Source organism: Castor canadensis, chromosome 5, assembly GCF_047511655.1.
Source record: "Castor canadensis chromosome 5, mCasCan1.hap1v2, whole genome shotgun sequence".
Classification (NCBI taxonomy): domain Eukaryota; kingdom Metazoa; phylum Chordata; class Mammalia; order Rodentia; family Castoridae; genus Castor; species Castor canadensis.
In genome coordinates this window covers 93,250,200-93,268,267 of record NC_133390.1, presented here as the reverse complement: position 1 = coordinate 93,268,267, position 18,068 = coordinate 93,250,200, and the positions used below count along the sequence as shown (strand labels likewise).

General features: G+C 36.7%; 1 long non-coding RNA gene across 3 annotated transcripts in view; it reads left to right on the top strand.

Annotated features, from left to right (window-relative positions):
• Nucleotides 1-16,550, top strand: part of LOC141423288 (uncharacterized) — a 49,275-nt gene extending 32,725 nt beyond the window's left edge. For all 3 annotated transcript variants that reach the window (XR_012448021.1, XR_012448022.1, XR_012448023.1), the window contains 3 exons: nt 12,355-12,566; nt 14,787-14,859; nt 15,574-16,550. This is a non-coding gene — a long non-coding RNA (uncharacterized lncRNA). The remainder of the gene's footprint in view (nt 1-12,354; nt 12,567-14,786; nt 14,860-15,573) is intronic.
• The last annotated feature ends 1,518 nt before the right edge of the window (nt 16,551-18,068 follow it).

Below are 18,068 nucleotides of genomic sequence, written 5' to 3'. Positions count from 1 at the left end.
TGGGAGAAAATATTGGAAAATCACATGAACTAACATCTCAAATAATTAAAAAACTCTCAAAACTCAACAATAAAAAATTTAAAAGTCCCAATTTTAAAATAGGCAAGAGAAATGAAGACATTTCTCTGAGGGTAATACACAAAATGCATGTAAGTACCTAAAACTATTTAACATCTTTAGCCATACATGTGCATACATGATATCTAATGCACCTTAGATATGTGTACTTCTCTGAAAGACAAAAAAAATATTGACAACATGCAATGCTAGCATGGGTTATAAAATATATCACTGCTGCATTATTATGGAAATGTAAAATGGTAAAGCCAGTCTAGAGAACAATTTGTCAGTTTCTTAAAAAAAAAATGTAAGTACTTAAATAGCTCAGCAATTTAACTCCTGGGCATTTATCTGAAATAAATGAATACATATCTTTACATGAACAATCCCCACCCAGGACTATTTGTATCAGCTTTATTTTTAATAGCCTTGAACTATAAATAATGGAGATATCTTTCATTGGGTTGTATGGTTTTTAAAATCCCTAAACTGTTGTACAGTCATGCTATTAAATGTTGTTCAGCAATAAAAAGAACTAGTAATCCACACAGCAGCCTCAATAAATAACCACAGCATTATGCTGAGTACAAAGTCAAAAGGTTACATGCTATATGATTCCATCTATAATTTTTTTTTTTTCCTGTGGTGTTGGGGTTTGAGCTCAGGGCTTACATCTTGAGCCACTCCACCAACCCTTTTTTGTGTTGGGTGTTTTTGAGATAGGCTCTTGTGAGCTATTTGCCTGGGGCTGGTTTCAAACTATTATCTTCCTGATCTCTGCCTCCTGAGTAGCTAGGATTTTAGGTGTGAGCCACTGGCGCCCGGCTATATAACATTCTTGAAATGATGAAATTGTAGAAATGGAATGAGAACTAGTGATTGCCAGTACTTAAGGTGGGGTAGAAAGAGAAGGAAAGGAAGTGAGTGTGGCTGTACAAGAACAACTTTTTGTGAGACATTACTTTTGGGAGAAAGTGAGTGCAGAGCATGTAGGGTATCTATTATTTCTTACAGTTGCATTTGAATATACATTATTCAAAATATGAAATTTAATTAAAAAGTTTAAAAAGAAGGGAGTAAAAAGACAAGCTACAAAGTGGGAGAAGCTATTTGTATTTTATTTATATAATATAGTTTCTATGAATGATATAAAACAAACTCCTGCACATCAATGAGAAAAAGACTGGAAATTGTAGCTGGATACAAAGTATGTCTTTATCAAATAAGAAAATTGAAAAGGTATGGACTTTATTCTCAGGATATAGCTAGATATCATTAAATATAACTTTTGAAACATTGGAAATTAAGAAGTAGTTAATCAAATATATCAAGTGACATATGTGAATCAAAATAGAAATAAAAATTGTTCTGAAAAAATTTTTGAAATACAATTATTTTGAAAGCAATGAAAAGTGGCATATGTTATTGCATAATTTTGCATAATTGTACTCCTAGGAAAATGTATCATGTAAATACTTTCCATAATTTGTAGTATTATTAGAAATAAAGGAAATTACACGTTTAAAATTCTTAAATATAAACCAAAAAACAAGAGATTACTCAGCAGATAGCCAAAGATAATAAAGCAGGAAAGAACCAACTGCAGCACAAAACTTGCTTGAATACAATGCTTTTCTTTTGAAAAGATATAGATGAACTGCACGTGATTGCACAAAAGAAGGAAGGGGAAGAAACAATGCAGATTTGCTATACCAAAGAAAGACATCTTCAAAAGCAAAATAGAATTACTATGCTCAACTCTTTAGACAGGAAAAAAAAAAGAATGCCCAAAGAGCAAGGCTGGTTTTCTTGTTCAACTTAAATTACTAAAATATACACAAGAAAATGAAGAAGCCTGTGAAAACCTTAAAATGGGAAGATAATTAAAATCAGCTATAAAACAGTCTCTGACACCAAACTGTTTCACAACAGAATTCTACCTCACATCCAATGGATTTTGTTTATTTCAGTTTTTATTTTATATTATTTATTCACTTATTTCACAACAGAGTCTCATAAGTAGCCAAGGTTGGCTTGGAACTTGAGATCCTCCTGCATCAGCCTACAGAGTGCTAGAATTATAGCTGTGATGGTGAATCAATGGAGTTTTAGAAATGCAAAAACTATTTAAGGTATAGTCAGCAATACAAAAGATGGAATTTTCTTAATTTTATAAGGATAGAAAAGGGATACCAGCAAAAATGTAATATCGTATATTAGTGAAATATAAATGTTAAGCACAAGTGTTAGGAACAAAGATCCATAAAACTTTAATGCTTAAATAAGAAAATATTACTTTGTGGCTAAATTCAAGATGAGTAGGAAAAAAATATGGTAAAATAGTAAGAATCCTTAGGATTTTGAACAAATAATCTTTTAATCAAAATTGTAGAAAAATAATAAGTAAAACATTGTAATAGAAAATACATAATCTCAAAAATGTCATAAACATCTTATTGAAAGACAAAACAGTATATAAAAATGGAAAGCTAGTAATTTTTTTTGAGTGGGATGGATTTTCAATAAATATGTAAATTTTCCCAAAGTTAAGATATAAAATTAACATAAGTACAGTTTAGAAAGGAACAATTTTTTTATATTTTGGAATTCAATTAAATGTTAATAAGGTTTAGCTGTAAAAATAAGTAAGAAAAGAACATAGGGTTAAAAACAATGAGGTTATTAAAATATAATATGCGATTATATTTTAAAGCCACTCCAATTGAAGTAATGTGGTACAGAGGCTAGAAAGTTGTAGGAAGGAGATTTAGAAATATATTATAACATATGTAAGAATTTATTGATAATGCAAAACATTGAATTGAATAGGTTAAGTCTCAGAGATAATCCCACAGAAAATCAAATTAGACTCTTATCATTTTATACATATATCTATCTATCTATAGATAGATAGATTTCTTTTTGGTAGGACTAGAGTTTTAACTCATGTTTTGCACTTCCTCTACCACTTGAGCCACACTTCTACTCCATTTTGCTCTGGTTATTTTGGAGATGGGAGCTCATGAACGATTTGTCTGGGCTGGCCTTGAACTGTGACCCTCCCTATCTCAACCTTTCAAATACCTAGGATTACAACCATGAGCAGTGGGCATACAGCTCATCTTTATATTTTAAATGAATTCCAGACGAAATGAAGACATTTTGTTAGTAAACATTTTTGATGACTATATGTAGAGATGAGAACATTATTAGGAAGGAAAAATATATGTACATGCACAATATTGTTAAATATTTCAGTTCTGTCCAGAATTTTTCTTAACAAAATTAAATGGTTATGTTCTGAGAATTTACCAAAGGCCAATAAAAGAACTATTTTAATCACTAGAAGTATTTCTTTGGGACAGACTCTGGGCCTTTAAATAAACTTGCGATAGATCTCTGCCCAGACAACGTCCTTTGGAAAACATTATTCCATCTGTCCAAATAAAATAACAACTCTGCTTTAAAGAAAGTAAGAAAACACTTCATTCTGAGCCAAATGTAAGTGACCACGGTGTGGGAACACAGATTCAAGTGACCTCGAATGACATGTTACACAACGGAAGAGGTTACATGAGCTTTTACAAACATACTACAAAAGAAAGTAATAAATACATTTACCAATTACATTGTAATTGTAATTGTAATGTGCATCAGATAGGCAGGTCACAGAAATCTGTTCACTAGGTTTCAGATGTTATCTTACAATATTCTTAGCTTTTGGTTTGGGGGAGGGAGGGGACTGTGAAGCTTAGTGATGCACCCCAAGAGTTTTATCTAGTAGTCATGAGGGTGTTAGGTCAGATTACAGAGGTGGGTAGTAAATTGCTAATAAAGGGCCTGATAGCCCAAAACAATTTTGGTTCTCAACCCACGACCTTCTACCTCTCCACAATCATGATGTTCTAGTCTGTTAGGCTCAAAGCAGTTTGCATGATATTTTATACAGATGCAGTTTCTTCAGAGAACTTCAGCTCACACTTCTTTGTCCCTTCTTGTTTTTGTCTACACTTTGTTGGTTCTGGTGTTGGACTGCCTTCTAGACTATAATTTCTGTGTTTGCCCTTGCTCAGACTTTATAATGGAGTTTGTCTTTAACTCTATTTTCATGCTAAACAGTACTTAGAGGTCTGCTTCCTTGGAATAAAAGAACATTCTTTTGCAAAAACACTTACTTAAGAGACATGTAAATGAATTCTGGTCTCAGGCAACATCACTAAGAATTTTGAGAAGCTCAAATACAAGGAGGGTCTTAGCAGAAAAACTCTCTGTTGATAAACAATACTTGTTTTAAATAAATAATATGTGCAGACTTATATCTCACTCATCTGTATCCAGATTAATTATTATAATCCAATAAATTTCTTCTTTCTTTTAGGATAAACCTTTATTTTGGTTTTGATTTTGTTTTCTCTGAGAGTTAGTTTTTATACTAGTGTATGTTTTCATGTCTGACAAATTCATTGGCTGTGTCAGTCAGCTTCCCATCACTATAACAAAGTACTTGATAAAATAAACTTGGAGGAAAGATTTATTATGGCTCAGTTTCAGAGGCTTCAGCCCATAATGCTGGCTCCATTGCATTGGGCCTGAGGTGAGGCAGAATATCATGGTGCGTGCAGTATGTGGCAGGGAAGGTAGCTAACCTCAAGCAACCAGAAGCAAACATAGAGAGAGGAAGGCACTTGGCGGACAGGAAAGTGTCCGCCGAGTGTTAACACATGGGTGGTCTTTGAAAGACCCTGGTCCACAAGATCTCAGGCTCTGAGTCTCTCGAACAGAGAACTAGGCAGAGACACAGATTGCAAAGCCATAGTAGAGTTTTATTGAAAGGAAAAGGAAAGTATAGGCACCACAAAAAAAAGAGTGGTGGGCTCTGGCCAGGTGAAACAGAGGCGCTAACCTTTATTCAAAGGACATTTTATAAGTTGTAAGAGCAAACAGGGAGAAAATTCTGGACAGTCATTGAAGGATGGCCTATGGTGAGTAACAGGTTTGTTTGACAAGGTCTTTAATTATATGTATGAGATATGACCAATATTCAGAAGGTTTTAAGTAGAGGGCTTTAACTAAGAGGTCAAATTGAGGTCAGATTTGCCTTAACTGAGCATGTGCTATTTTCCAAGCTGAATAAGCCAAGAGGTTCACTTGTCTTTTGGGGAAAAAGGATTTATAACTAAAAGGGAATTTACAACTGAAGGGATATCCAGCAGTGGTACTGGGTGGGGAGAAGGAATTCAGCATGGGGTGATCTTATGCTGAAGAGGATGGAGTCCCATGGAGCGTTACTTCCCCCATTACTAGCCTGCCTCACAAGGACCCACTCCCTTCAAGTAGATCCTGCTTCCTGAGTTTTTATCACCCTAAATAGCCTGACAAATTATGGACCTATCACTGAAATAATCCACTGATGAGGTCGGAGCCTTCATGATCTAATCACTTTCCGAAAGCCATACTTATGAATTTTTCTTCATTGGGTAAAAGGCATTCAACATAGAAGCCTTTGGGGGTACATCGCAGATCCAACCCAAACTGGTCATTCAGTATAGTGTCTTTTTCTGCTTTACTTTAAATGCTGACATCTGTGCAAATGCTGTGTTTGTGAAGATCTCAGTGTTTTGAGGATAGGAGTTTCAGAAAGATGCTGCCTACCATCCTGAGAATATTTCTATCATTACATTGTTGCAAAAACATCTTTGTTAACAGAAAATTCATCACCAGTATATAATTTCCCTATCTAATAGCTAACTGCTGCCTAACATCTTGACAATACCATGTACTATGTTCCTGAGTAGTTCTACAATATGGATTCATTCAATAAATTCTCACCTAAAGTCAATGCCATATAACACTGCTTTCTTGATCAAGCAATCAGAATTATCCAAAGTTGTAAGAGGTGCTTTAACTACTTTTGCTGAAAAGCTCTGACTCCTTACTTGTGCCCATGAATTAACTGAAAACAGAAGAAAAGCCTGGCATCTGCATTTCAGTACTTACTGTCCTTTGCTCTGAACCATTCTTTCCTGTAGTCACCTTGGAATCAAGGAAGGATAAGAATGATCAATAACATCTTTATGACAAGGAACAGAGCAAAATGGAGAGGAAGTGAGGCTCAAGCTACCCCTAAGGAAAGGCAGAGTCTTGCAGAACAGGTCATCCCTCCATATGAAGACAAGTACCTATAATGATGAGGCTGCTCCCTGGGGCAGGAGTGATGATCTCGTGGGAATCAGATTGGTCCCCTCAAGTAATGACAGTAATAACAATTTCTCTGGAACCCTTCTCCAGAACACTCAGGATGAGCTAATGGTCAACCAGAACACACCCATGACTGGGACTATTTACATATACCGTTTGTCCCTTGCCCTAATTCTTTGTCTATTTAAAGCTAAAACTTGTGTCTGTATCCTGAAGATGGATGAAGATGGATGAAGACGGGGCTGAGTGCTTATTCTGCTTCTTCCCATAGCATGTCCTGGCAGTGTAATAAATCTCTTTTCTGTTCCCTTCACCATGCCTCTGTATTTAGCATAAAGTGGTGAGTGGCCATACCTGACATATGGAATCCCAGGAGTTTGGTCCTTGGGTCCAAAACTCCAGTTTGAAAGTGTCTTCTCTTTTTATCTCTACTTCTATAATAATGCTGAATAAATTGTTCATCTACACTCAAAAACCTATTTGCATGCTTTGTAATATTTATTCATTCATGTATGAAATATTTGAATATTCTTTTGTTATAAATGTTACTGTTGATAATGTGTTTAGCTTTTGATGTTGCCTCATAATTTTATGTAAAATACATGGACATTACATTTATCTACTGAGGACCTAAAAATATATATTTTTTTGGCAAAACTGGGGTTTGAACTCAGGGCTTCATGCTTGCTAGGCAGGCATTCTTACTAGGCAGGCATTCTTACTGCTTGAGCCACACCAGCCTAAATATATTTCTTTATTCTTATTGCTTAAGATTGCACATCCTTTTTACTGAAGTTATATGTCAAAACAAGTGGGTAATTGTGAGTAGACATGATTTTAACATGGACTTGTCAGTATATGAATATATTCTGACTAAAATGCTTGATGCATGGTCTAAGAAAAAGTGTGCCTTATTTTATGGCTCCTAATGGGTAATGTTGTTATTACCTTTTAGACTGCATAGGCCCCAAATGCCTTATCTCACATGGCATGACTTACAGTTTAAAATATCATATAAAGTTGTGTATTCAACAGTGGTTGTGGGAGACTTTAACACTCCATTATCATCAATAGATAGGTCATCCAAACAAAAACTCAATAAAGAAATCCAAGATCTAAAATATGCAATAGATCAAGTGGACCTAGTAGATGTCTACAGAACATTTCATCCAACCTCTACACAATATACATTCTTCTCAGCAGCCCATGGAACCTTCTCCAAAATAGATCATATCCTAGGGCACAAAGCAAGCCTCAGCAAATATAAGAAAATAGAAATAATACCATGCATACTATCTGACCACAATGCAGTAAAAGTAGAACTCAACAACAAAAGTAAAGACAAAAAACATGCAAACAGCTGGAAACTAAATAACTCATTACTTAATGAAGAATGGATCATCGATGCAATAAAAGAGGAAATTAAAAAGTTCCTAGAAGTCAATGAAAATGAAAACACAACCTACCGGAACCTATGGGACACAGCTAAGGCAGTCTTGAGAGGAAAGTTTATAGCCATGAGTGCATATATTAAAAAGATTGAAAGATCCCAAATCAATGACCTAATGATACATCTCAAACTCCTAGAAAAACAAGAACAAGCAAATCCCAAAACAAATAGGAGAGAAATAATAAAAATAAGAGCTGAAATCAACGAAATAGAAACCAAAAAAACCATACAAAGAATTAATGAAACAAAAAGTTGGTTCTTTGAAAAAATAAACAAGATCGATAGACCCCTGGCAAACCTGACTAAAATGAGGAGAGAAAAAACCCAAATTAGTAGAATCAGGAATGCAAAAGGGGAGATAACAACAAACACCATGGAAGTCCAGGAAATCATCAGAGACTACTTTGAGAACCTATATTCAAATAAATTTGAAAATCTAAAAGAAATGGACAGATTTCTAGATACATATGATCATCCAAAACTGAACCAAGAGGAAATTAATCACCTGAATAGACCTATAACACAAAATGAAATTAAGCAGCAATCAAGAGTCTCCCCAAAAAGAAAAGTCCAGGACCTGATGGATTCTCTGCTGAATTCTATCAGACCTTTAAAGAAGAACTGATACCAACCCTCCTTAAACTGTTCCATGAAATAGAAAGGGAAGGAAAACTGCCAAACACATTTTATGAAGCCACTATTACACTTATCCCAAAACCAGGCAAAGACACCTCCAAAAAGGAGAACTATAGGCCAATCTCCTTAATGAACATTGATGCAAAAATCCTCAACAAAATAATGGCAAATCGAATTCAGCAACACATCAAAAAGATTATCCACCACGACCAGGTAGGCTTCATCCCAGGGATGCAGGGGTGGTTCAACATACGAAAATCAATAAACGTAATAAACCACATTAACAGAAGCAAAGACAAAAACCACTTGATCATCTCAATAGATGCAGAAAAAGCCTTTGATAAGATCCAACATCATTTCATGATAAAAGCTCTAAGAAAACTAGGAATAGAAGGAAAGTTCCTCAACATTATAAAAGCTATATATGACAAACCTACAGCCAGCATTATACTTAACGGAGAAAAATTAAAACCGTTCCCTCTAAAATCAGGAACCAGACAAGGATGCCCACTATCTCCACTCCTATTCAACATAGTACTGGAATTCCTAGCCAGGGCAATTAGGCAAGAAGAAGGAATAAAAGGAATACAAATAGGTAAAGAAACTGTCAAAATATCCCTATTTGCAAACGACATGATCCTATACCTTAAAGACCCAAAAAACTCTACTCAGAAGCTTCTAGACATCATCAATAACTATAGCAAAGTAGCAGGATATAAAATCAACATAGAAAAATCATTAGCATTTCTATACACTAACAATGAGCAAACGGAAAAAGAATGTATGAAAACAATTCCATTTACAATAGCCTCAAAAAAAATCAAATACCTAGGTGTAAACCTAACAAAAGATGTGAAAGACCTCTACAAGGAAAACTATACACTTCTGAAGAAAGAGATTGAGGAAGACTATAGAAAGTGGAGAGATCTCCCATGCTCATGGATTGGTAGAATCAACATAGTAAAAATGTCGATACTCCCCAAAGTAATCTACATGTTTAATGCAATTCCCATCAAAATTCCAATGACATTCATTAAAGAGATTGAAAAATCTACTGTGAAATTTATATGGAAACACAAGAGGCCACGAATAGCCAAGGCAATACTCAGTCAAAAGAACAATGCAGGAGGTATCACAATACCTGACTTCAAACTATATTACAAAGCAATAACAATAAAAACAGCATGGTACTGGCACAAAAACAGACATGAAGACCAGTGGAACAGAATAGAGGATCCAAATATGAAGCCACACAACTATGAGCAACTTATCTTTGACAAAGGAGCTAAAAATATACGATGGAGAAATAGCAGCCTCTTCAACAAAAACTGCTGGGAAAACTGGTTAGCAGTCTGCAAAAAACTGAAACTAGATCCATGTATATCACCCTATACCAAGATTAACACAAAATGGATCAAGGATCTTAATATCAGACCCCAAACTCTTAAGTTGATACAAGAAAGAGTAGGAAATACTCTGGAGTTAGTAGGTATAGGTAAGAACTTTCTCAATGAAACCCCAGCAGCACAGCAACTAAGAGATAGCATAGATAAATGGGACCTCATAAAACTAAAAAGCTTCTGTTCATCAAAAGAAATGGTCTCTAAACTGAAGAGAACACCCACAGAGTGGGAGAAAATATTTGCCAATTACACATCAGACAAAGGACTGATAACCAGAATATACAGGGAACTTAAAAAACTAAATTCTCCCAAAACTAATGAACCAATAAAGAAATGGGCATGTGAACTAAACAGAACTTTCTCAAAAGAAGAAATTCAAATGGCCAGAAAACACATGAAAAAATGCTCACCATCTCTAGCAATAAAGGAAATGCAAATTAAAACCACACTAAGATTCCACCTCACCCCTGTTAGAATAGCCATCATCAGCAACACCACCAACAACAGGTGTTGGCGAGGATGCGGGGAAAAAGGAACCCTTTTACACTGTTGGTGGGAATGTAGACTAGTACAACCACTCTGGAAAAAAATTTGGAGGCTACTTAAAAAGATGGACATCGATCTACCATTTGATCCAGCAATACCACTCTTGGGGATATACCCAAAAGACTGTTACTCCAGAGGCACCTGCACATCCATGTTTATTGCAGCACTATTCACAATAGCCAAGTTATGGAAACAGCCAAGATGTCCCAGCACTGACGAATGGATTAAGAAAATGTGGTATCTATACACAATGGAATTTTATGCAGCCATGAAGAAGAACGAAATGTTATCATTCGCTGGTAAATGGATGGAATTGGAGAACATCATTCTGAGTGAGGTTAGCCTGGCTCAAAAGACCAAAAATCGTATGTTCTCCCTCATATGTGGACATTAGATCAAGGGCAAACACAACAAGGGGATTGGACTATGAGCACATGATAAAAGCGAGAGCACACAAGGGAGGGGTGAGGATAGGTAAGACACCTAAAAAACTAGCTAGCATTTGTTGCCCTTAATGCAGAGAAACTAAAGCAGATACCTTAAAGCAACTGAGGCCAATAGGAAAAGGGGACCAGGAACTAGAGAAAAGGTTAGATCAAAAAGAATTAACCTAGAAGGTAACACCCACGCACAGGAAATCAATGTGAGTCAATGCCCTGTATAGCTATCCTTATCTCAACCAGCAAAACCCCTTGTTCCTTCCTATTATTGCTTATACTCTCTCTACAACAAAATTAGAGATAAGGGCAAAATAGTTTCTGCTGGGTATTGAGGGGGGGAGCGGGAGGGGTGGAGTGGGTGGTAAGGGAAGGGGTGGGGGCAGGGGGGAGAAATGAACCAAGCCTTGTATGCACATATGAATAATAAAAGAAAAATGAAAAAAAAAAAAAAAGTTGTGTATTCATGTATGTCTACGCTATGCATTTAAAATAAGAATTTATTCCTTTAAGTTTCCAAAAAATTCAAAATAGCCTTAAATGTTTGAAACTTAAAAATAATTTTCACCCATGTTTAAAGATATGTAGTGATATTTATGACAACTGTTTTAGAAATAGAGCTTCTGTTGATGTGGAAGAAATCTAATTTAGGATGTGTATGTTTATTTATTAATACAGATTTACAAATTCCTAAATTGTTATCAAATATTGGTATGTTCCACCTTTTCTAGTTTTATTTTATTTATTTATTTTTTTTAGTTCAAACTGGGGTTCGAACTCAGGGCATCACACTTGCTAAGCAGGTGCACTACCACTTGAGCCACTCCACCAGTCCTCTTCTAGTTTTAAAAAGTCTTAAAGCTTCTTCTGCAAAGTGTGCTTCAACTGTTTTTGATGAAAAGCACTGACTCCTTACTTGGGCCTATGGATTAACTAAAAACAGTATAGCAGGGGCAGAAAACAAGCAAGCAAGTCTGTGTCCTGATGCAATAGGGGGCGTGGCAGGGAGGAGGAGGGGTTGTCATAGCAGGGAGATAAAACTTAAGGAATCTGAGGAAGGTACCTTAGCACTGAGAAAAATCTAGCCAATGAAATAGTAAGTAACCATATATGGATTAAACTTTGTTTCTGACTTCTGTAACCTGCTTAAAATGGTATATAAGGTAGAGCCCTTTTGCTCTTGGGGCTCAGCTGCTGTGTGAAACAGCAAGGGAAAAAAAGTCACCACTTTGCAGGAAGCAGGAAGTTTATTATGCTACTGAACTCAGGGGAGATAATTTCTCAAAGCCCTTGAGTCCCAATCTGTGTCAGGATCTGGGTTAAATACTTACAGACTTTGTCCCCCAGCCCCCTACAGGATGTGGTCACCATTACAGGAAACATTGCAGAGCTAGCTAGAAGCTTCCAACTTTGCAGAGCTACCAGAAAGCTCCTTGTAGACTCAGAGTGAGGAAACCAAGGTGACTACCAGATATAGTAAATCCCAGGAAAATAGCTAAGTGGGCCCCAACATGCCTTCAAATGTGAATACGCTGAGCCGCTGTTGGCATGCTAATAAATGTTGCTTCCTGAAAAGCTGTGGTGTCCCATTTCCTTGTTATTGAGTATCCTGCAACATTTCTAGGTCTCATCCAGGGTTTGGAGATAGTGTTTTCATCTCCTCATTACTGGGACTTGGTACCCCTTGCCATTGTGAGAGCATCCCACCAGGCACCAGTGGACCTGTTGATTTGACGGAGGGACTCGCCTCTCTCAGCACACTGGAGAGCCAGTCTGTTGCACAAAGGAACTCAGAGAAGACTTGGGAACCAATTGGGAGCCCTGCCCATCAGACTGGTAAGTACCTGGGTTCAAATAATTGTCTAGCGTTTAGGAGGCAGAAGGGAAGACTGATCAAATCCCAGAGACACCACAGTAACCCTATCTGGGGTGAAATCATGTCTCTCAGTTTTAGGGAATGGAGCAAAAGTGTGTGAGTCATCTCTGGGAATTATGGAGGTTGATCACCTATGGGGCTTTCTTCCCAGCAAGATGGATCAGATGGGGAACAATACAAGTGAAAAGAAAGCATTTTGGGTAAAATTCAAGAAAACTTCAGGATGGGGGGTGTTGAGCTTCTCAGGAATTAGCCACAAGGGATGCATAACAAAAATTCAAAGAGGGAGACTCACAAGAGAACAGATGCATCATCTACCATTCCACCAGATGGCCTCTGGGTATAATTTTAAAAGACTTTTTTTGAGAGTGCACTGTAAATTAACATATTAAAATATTGGGCAAAATTTAATTTGCTCCTGAAATTCTAGCTCATCTTATATGTGCTTAAGTTGACATTTTTTTCTGGCATGCTTAATTTATAAAATGTGTGTGTGTGTGTGTGTGTAAAACATCTTCAAAATAGTTCTTAAACTGCTGTTACAAGGTTAATGTGATATTCAAGATAACGAAAAACCAGGGTGATTGTGTTAAAGATCTCTGTTATAAACTGCCTACGCTTTTTATATTTGAATATGTAAGCATCTTGAGGATGGTTCTTATTATAGAGTCAATGTAAAAATTGTTACTTTTATTCTGTGCTACTGCTATTTTTAAGAAAATCAGTTTTCAAACTTATTTCAATCAGGTCTCCCTAAGATGCAGGCATTCAGGGGTTAACACGTCTGTTCAGACCAGAGGAGAAAAAAAAGGGGGCTGTGGGGATGGGGGAGCCACAGCCTACGGTAGGAAATCTTGAAATTTGACCTTAGCCTGTTTTACTCTGTCATAAACAAAATCTGGGATTTAATTCTCTCATAATATATGTGTGTTCTATAAATTGTTTTTATATAAAAATAATTTTAAGGTTGTTTTCTTTCTGTTTTTTTCATGCAAATATAAGGCTCCAAGTTAAAAAGGTTTTAAATAAGTTGTCATAAAGGTACAGAGTAAATTGTCATAAAAAGATGGAGCTTATAAATGCTTATGTAAGTGATTAAGTTGACTAAAATCTAAAAAGTACATTAAAGGTTTTGTAAGGTCAAAATTTAATGTATGATGTTAAACTAAAACTTAATTCTGTAAGCTCATAACCACAAGGCTGTCTTCAAAATACTGTATTGTTCTTGACAATATTTACAAAAAACTGTCTTAAAAAAAGGTTTTTGTTTTATCAAGATAACTGTCAAGAATTTTTTGGTTCTGCAGGTTAATCCAAAAATTTATCAAGACAGCAAGAGTTTATTAAAATACAGAGAAGCAATAGACAGCTGAGCACTGGGAGTGCTACTGCACTGATATGAGGGTTGAGACAGATTTACCTACATAAAGCAAAGTAAAACAAAACAAAAACAAAGCCAAAGTGCAACCTTCAGATAGGAGAAAGAAAAAAAACTGAAAAGGAACACTATATGGCCAGATTGGGCCTGTTATTTTATGGGGGCTCCACTGACTACAGGTTGGTGGGATCCTGCTCTATGTCATAAGCCATCTGTTAATGTCAACAGTCTGGGATGTGATCTCTTACCAACATCTGAGCCATGGTTCTTGGCCACTAGGTTTCCTAACTCCACACTTAGTCCCCATAAATATTTACCTATGTTCTCTGGTAATTTTTGTCAGGGTTTTGACTACCAAGGTAACTGAGTCATAACTAAATAAAAATTCATTTAAAAGTTGGCTTATGTAAAATTTTCTAGATGATATCATAATTATGGTTAAACAACTATTGTCTTGGGTGATTCTGATGTAGTTGGTACCCTGTATGTGTCTGTGACTGGGTTATTTGGGGTCACTGACACTGTTCTCCCCGTCCAACCAATAAGAAAATTGAAGATTTTACTTGAACAGCAACAACTAAACTGATATGTATATATACCTCTATAAAGCTGTAATAATGCTGTTGCCAGTTCCTGCATATTAAATATATTTATGTTTTTCAAGTATATCAAGCCTTCTAAAATGCAAAATTTAGAAAAACACAGAAACAAAAAGTTAATGGTACTGATATACTGTTCTGTTAGTTGTTAAATTGTCTATTAGAATTTTAACCATAGCTCTTTTAAATTTTTGTCATTACAGTTGTGATCCTTCTGGAGAATTTACAATCAAGTTTCTGGAAAAAGAATCTAATAAGTATTTATGCATCAACCAGGTTAGCTTTTTGGATGTCTGCATTTGTTGGATTTTGTCCTTGCCTAGAAGCCCACTGTCTAAGAGCCACTCCTTCTAAGCCCCTCTTTGTTGATTAAATTTGGCCAAAAGGGTCTAGTTGGCACTGACTCCCACCTGATCTGCTTGTTACCCCCCCACCCCCTGACATGGGACCAAAACCAACCAAACAAACAAACAGCCAGTCAAGAAAGATCTTCATACTACCCTGTACGTGCCCAGTCTCATCTGGTCTTGGAAGCCAAGCAGGGTCGGGCCTAGTTAGTACTTGGATGGGAGAAACATCTTCAAAGGAGACTACTCAGAGACAGTTGGGAAATGCTGTAAAAGTTCAGCTGGAGTCACTAGTGCAAGACCTCTCAAAAATAACCAAAGTCAAGAGGATTGAGGAAATGGTTCTTATACACCTGTGGCTACCTGGCATTAAAGCCCATCCAGGCAAAAACTCTTGTTTTTCAGATAGGGCCTTCTACTTAAATAGAGATAAAATGACTATTTTTACTGGCTCTACACATGTCCTTTGATACTTAAGATGGTGTTTTTAACTTATAATATATTGTTGCCATGGTAATTCTTCTCAGTAAAAAATAAAACAAAATTTCAGGAGATATTGTCTGGATAAAAGAATAAAATGTTCAACTATTAAAATCCCATTGGAGGGGCTCCTTTGTTGTTATTTTGTCTACCCCCACTACAGTTAAAGTAGAGAAAATGCTCTCTGGATCCACCACAACCTAGTGAAGCCAGCCTCTCCAAAGTGTGAGTGCGTCCCTGACCCAGCCTCACCATGCAAGATCACCCTCCAAAACACCTGTGCCCTTCCTCAACAGGACCCTGCTTCCCAGAAAACAACAGGAGACCACGAACAATGGACCACAGCCCTGCTCTAGTCACTCTGGAAGCTGACTAGTCTATGCTGGGTGGAACCTCAAACATGGGACACACCCCTGCTCTCCTCTAGAAAGGTTTCCCCCATGTACTGAATGTTATAAGAGAGCCATTGTTGGGACCTCCACACAGCCATATTTTGTATCATACACCCACCAACAGGTCGGGTGTTACATCAACTCATATACTCCCCAGGTTTGCAAGTTTGCTGGTAAGTGATACTAAAAGTCCCAGAGTAAGGGAAACAATATTGGCTACATTTGTAATAAAAAGCAGGATGATGGGTCTTGTCTTGGGAGCATGTCTGTTGTTACCCTGCCTGGTTCCCTTGGTATTGAGGTCCATCAGGACTATTATAGAGGACACTATAGAGAGATATAAAATAGCCATCCATACAATGATGCTATAAAAATATAAATCACTAAATCAAGATGGCTCTTTGACCCTGGATGGGTCCAAACATCAAAGGAGGGAATAATGTAGCAGGGATGGGGGCCAGAAAAGAAGCAAGTAAGTCTATGTTCTGAAAACGTAGCAGGGGGAGGAGATGGCAGAGCAGGGAGACAAAACTTAAAGAATCTGAACATGAAGAAGGTCACTTAGCACTGAAAAAAAGCTAGCCAATGAAATGGTATGTAACCATATATGGGTTAAACTTTGTTTCTTGCTTCTGTAATCTCCCTAAAATGGTATATAAGGCATGGCCTCTTTGTTCTTGGGCTCAGCCTTTGGATGTGAATCCACTGAGCTGCTGCTGGCATGCTAATAAACATTGCTTCTTGAAAGTCTTGGTGTCCTGTTTCCCTGTTCTTGAATATCCTATAACAGCAGGAGAAAAGGTTGTTATTTCTATCTCCATTTTTTATTTGTCTTTTCTCTAAGTCATTCTCTCTGCAGTCACTTTGCAATTACCTTGGATTCCAGGAAGGACAGAACTGATAACTTCTTACCTGACAAGGGATGGAAATTACCCCTAACAGTAGAGCTTCCCCAGGACAGACTTCTGCCAGGTAACCATGACTCAAGATAACAACTTCTCCAGAATCCCTGAAGAACAAGGACTGAGATAATGACCAATAAGACCTCACTTGTGACTGTTTAATTATGCACACTTTTCTCCTCCATTTTCCCTCACCCCTGCCCTAATTCTTCGTCTATTCAGAGCTAAAACTCACGGCTGACTCGAAGATGGCTGAAGATGGGCTAAGTGTTTACTTTGCCTCTTCTCACGGCATGCCCAGGACCATGTAATAAATCTTTCTCTGTCCTTCACCATGTCTCTATTTGGCTTACAGGGGTGAATAGCTGGACCTGACATGTGGAAGCCCTGGAGCTTGGGCCTGGGGTCCAAAACTCCTACTTCACTTCCATCCTACTTTTTTTTTTTCAATTTTTAGGATAATTTTTACTTCTAATTCTGTTTTTTAGTATCTAATATCATCTGTTACATTATTCCATTGTTATGTGTTCATGGAAAGTTCTGCAATTAATAGTTAATTGACATGTCATAAAAACATGAAATGACTTGAGTATCCACAGCCCACATTTTCAAATATTTGGGCAATATTCATTATTTAGTGTCTGAATTCTTACTTCTAATCTGTACATAATGCACGACTAAACACTTTATCAACACCATAGTTTCAGACACATTTTGTATTTGACAAAATACAAAATAAAACAATTTCAATGTTAGATTTCATTCAGTAATAGACTTTAAACTTGCCTTTCTTTTTTCTGGCAGTTATTGACCTTTCCTGCAAGAGATTATTAGCTAAAGGTCAACGCCTTTTTATTTTGTTACCTTAAAGCTAAAGAATTTATTATCTCATCCTTAATACTTTGGCAGATCATTTTCTTCATGGGCTGTGTAGTACATAAATAATGCAAGATTTAAAGTCTTAGAATTCCTTTATCAGCAGATAGCAAGTACTTTAAAAAACCCTTCCTCGGTTTGAGGTAACAGTTCACTTTGATGCTGAATCTATTTGAGGCTTGTGAACTGCATCTACATGAGAGATAAGGCAGTGATTCTGGACAAATCTGAGGACAGACCTGCCGCAGATGGAGTCTACCCTCCATAAAATTCACTAGTAAGATAACCAGGAAGTGCAACTTACACGTTTAAGATTACAATTTGCATGAATCCACCTCCTTTTACTTCCACGATCTATTAGAATAAGAAAGTGAAATAATAGAAAATATTCAGTCAGAAAGGGAAAATGGGATAAGAAATCATATAACTGTGATGCTCGGTAGAAGTATTTTTGCAATTCAAAACAGAATGACCATATTTACTTTCCT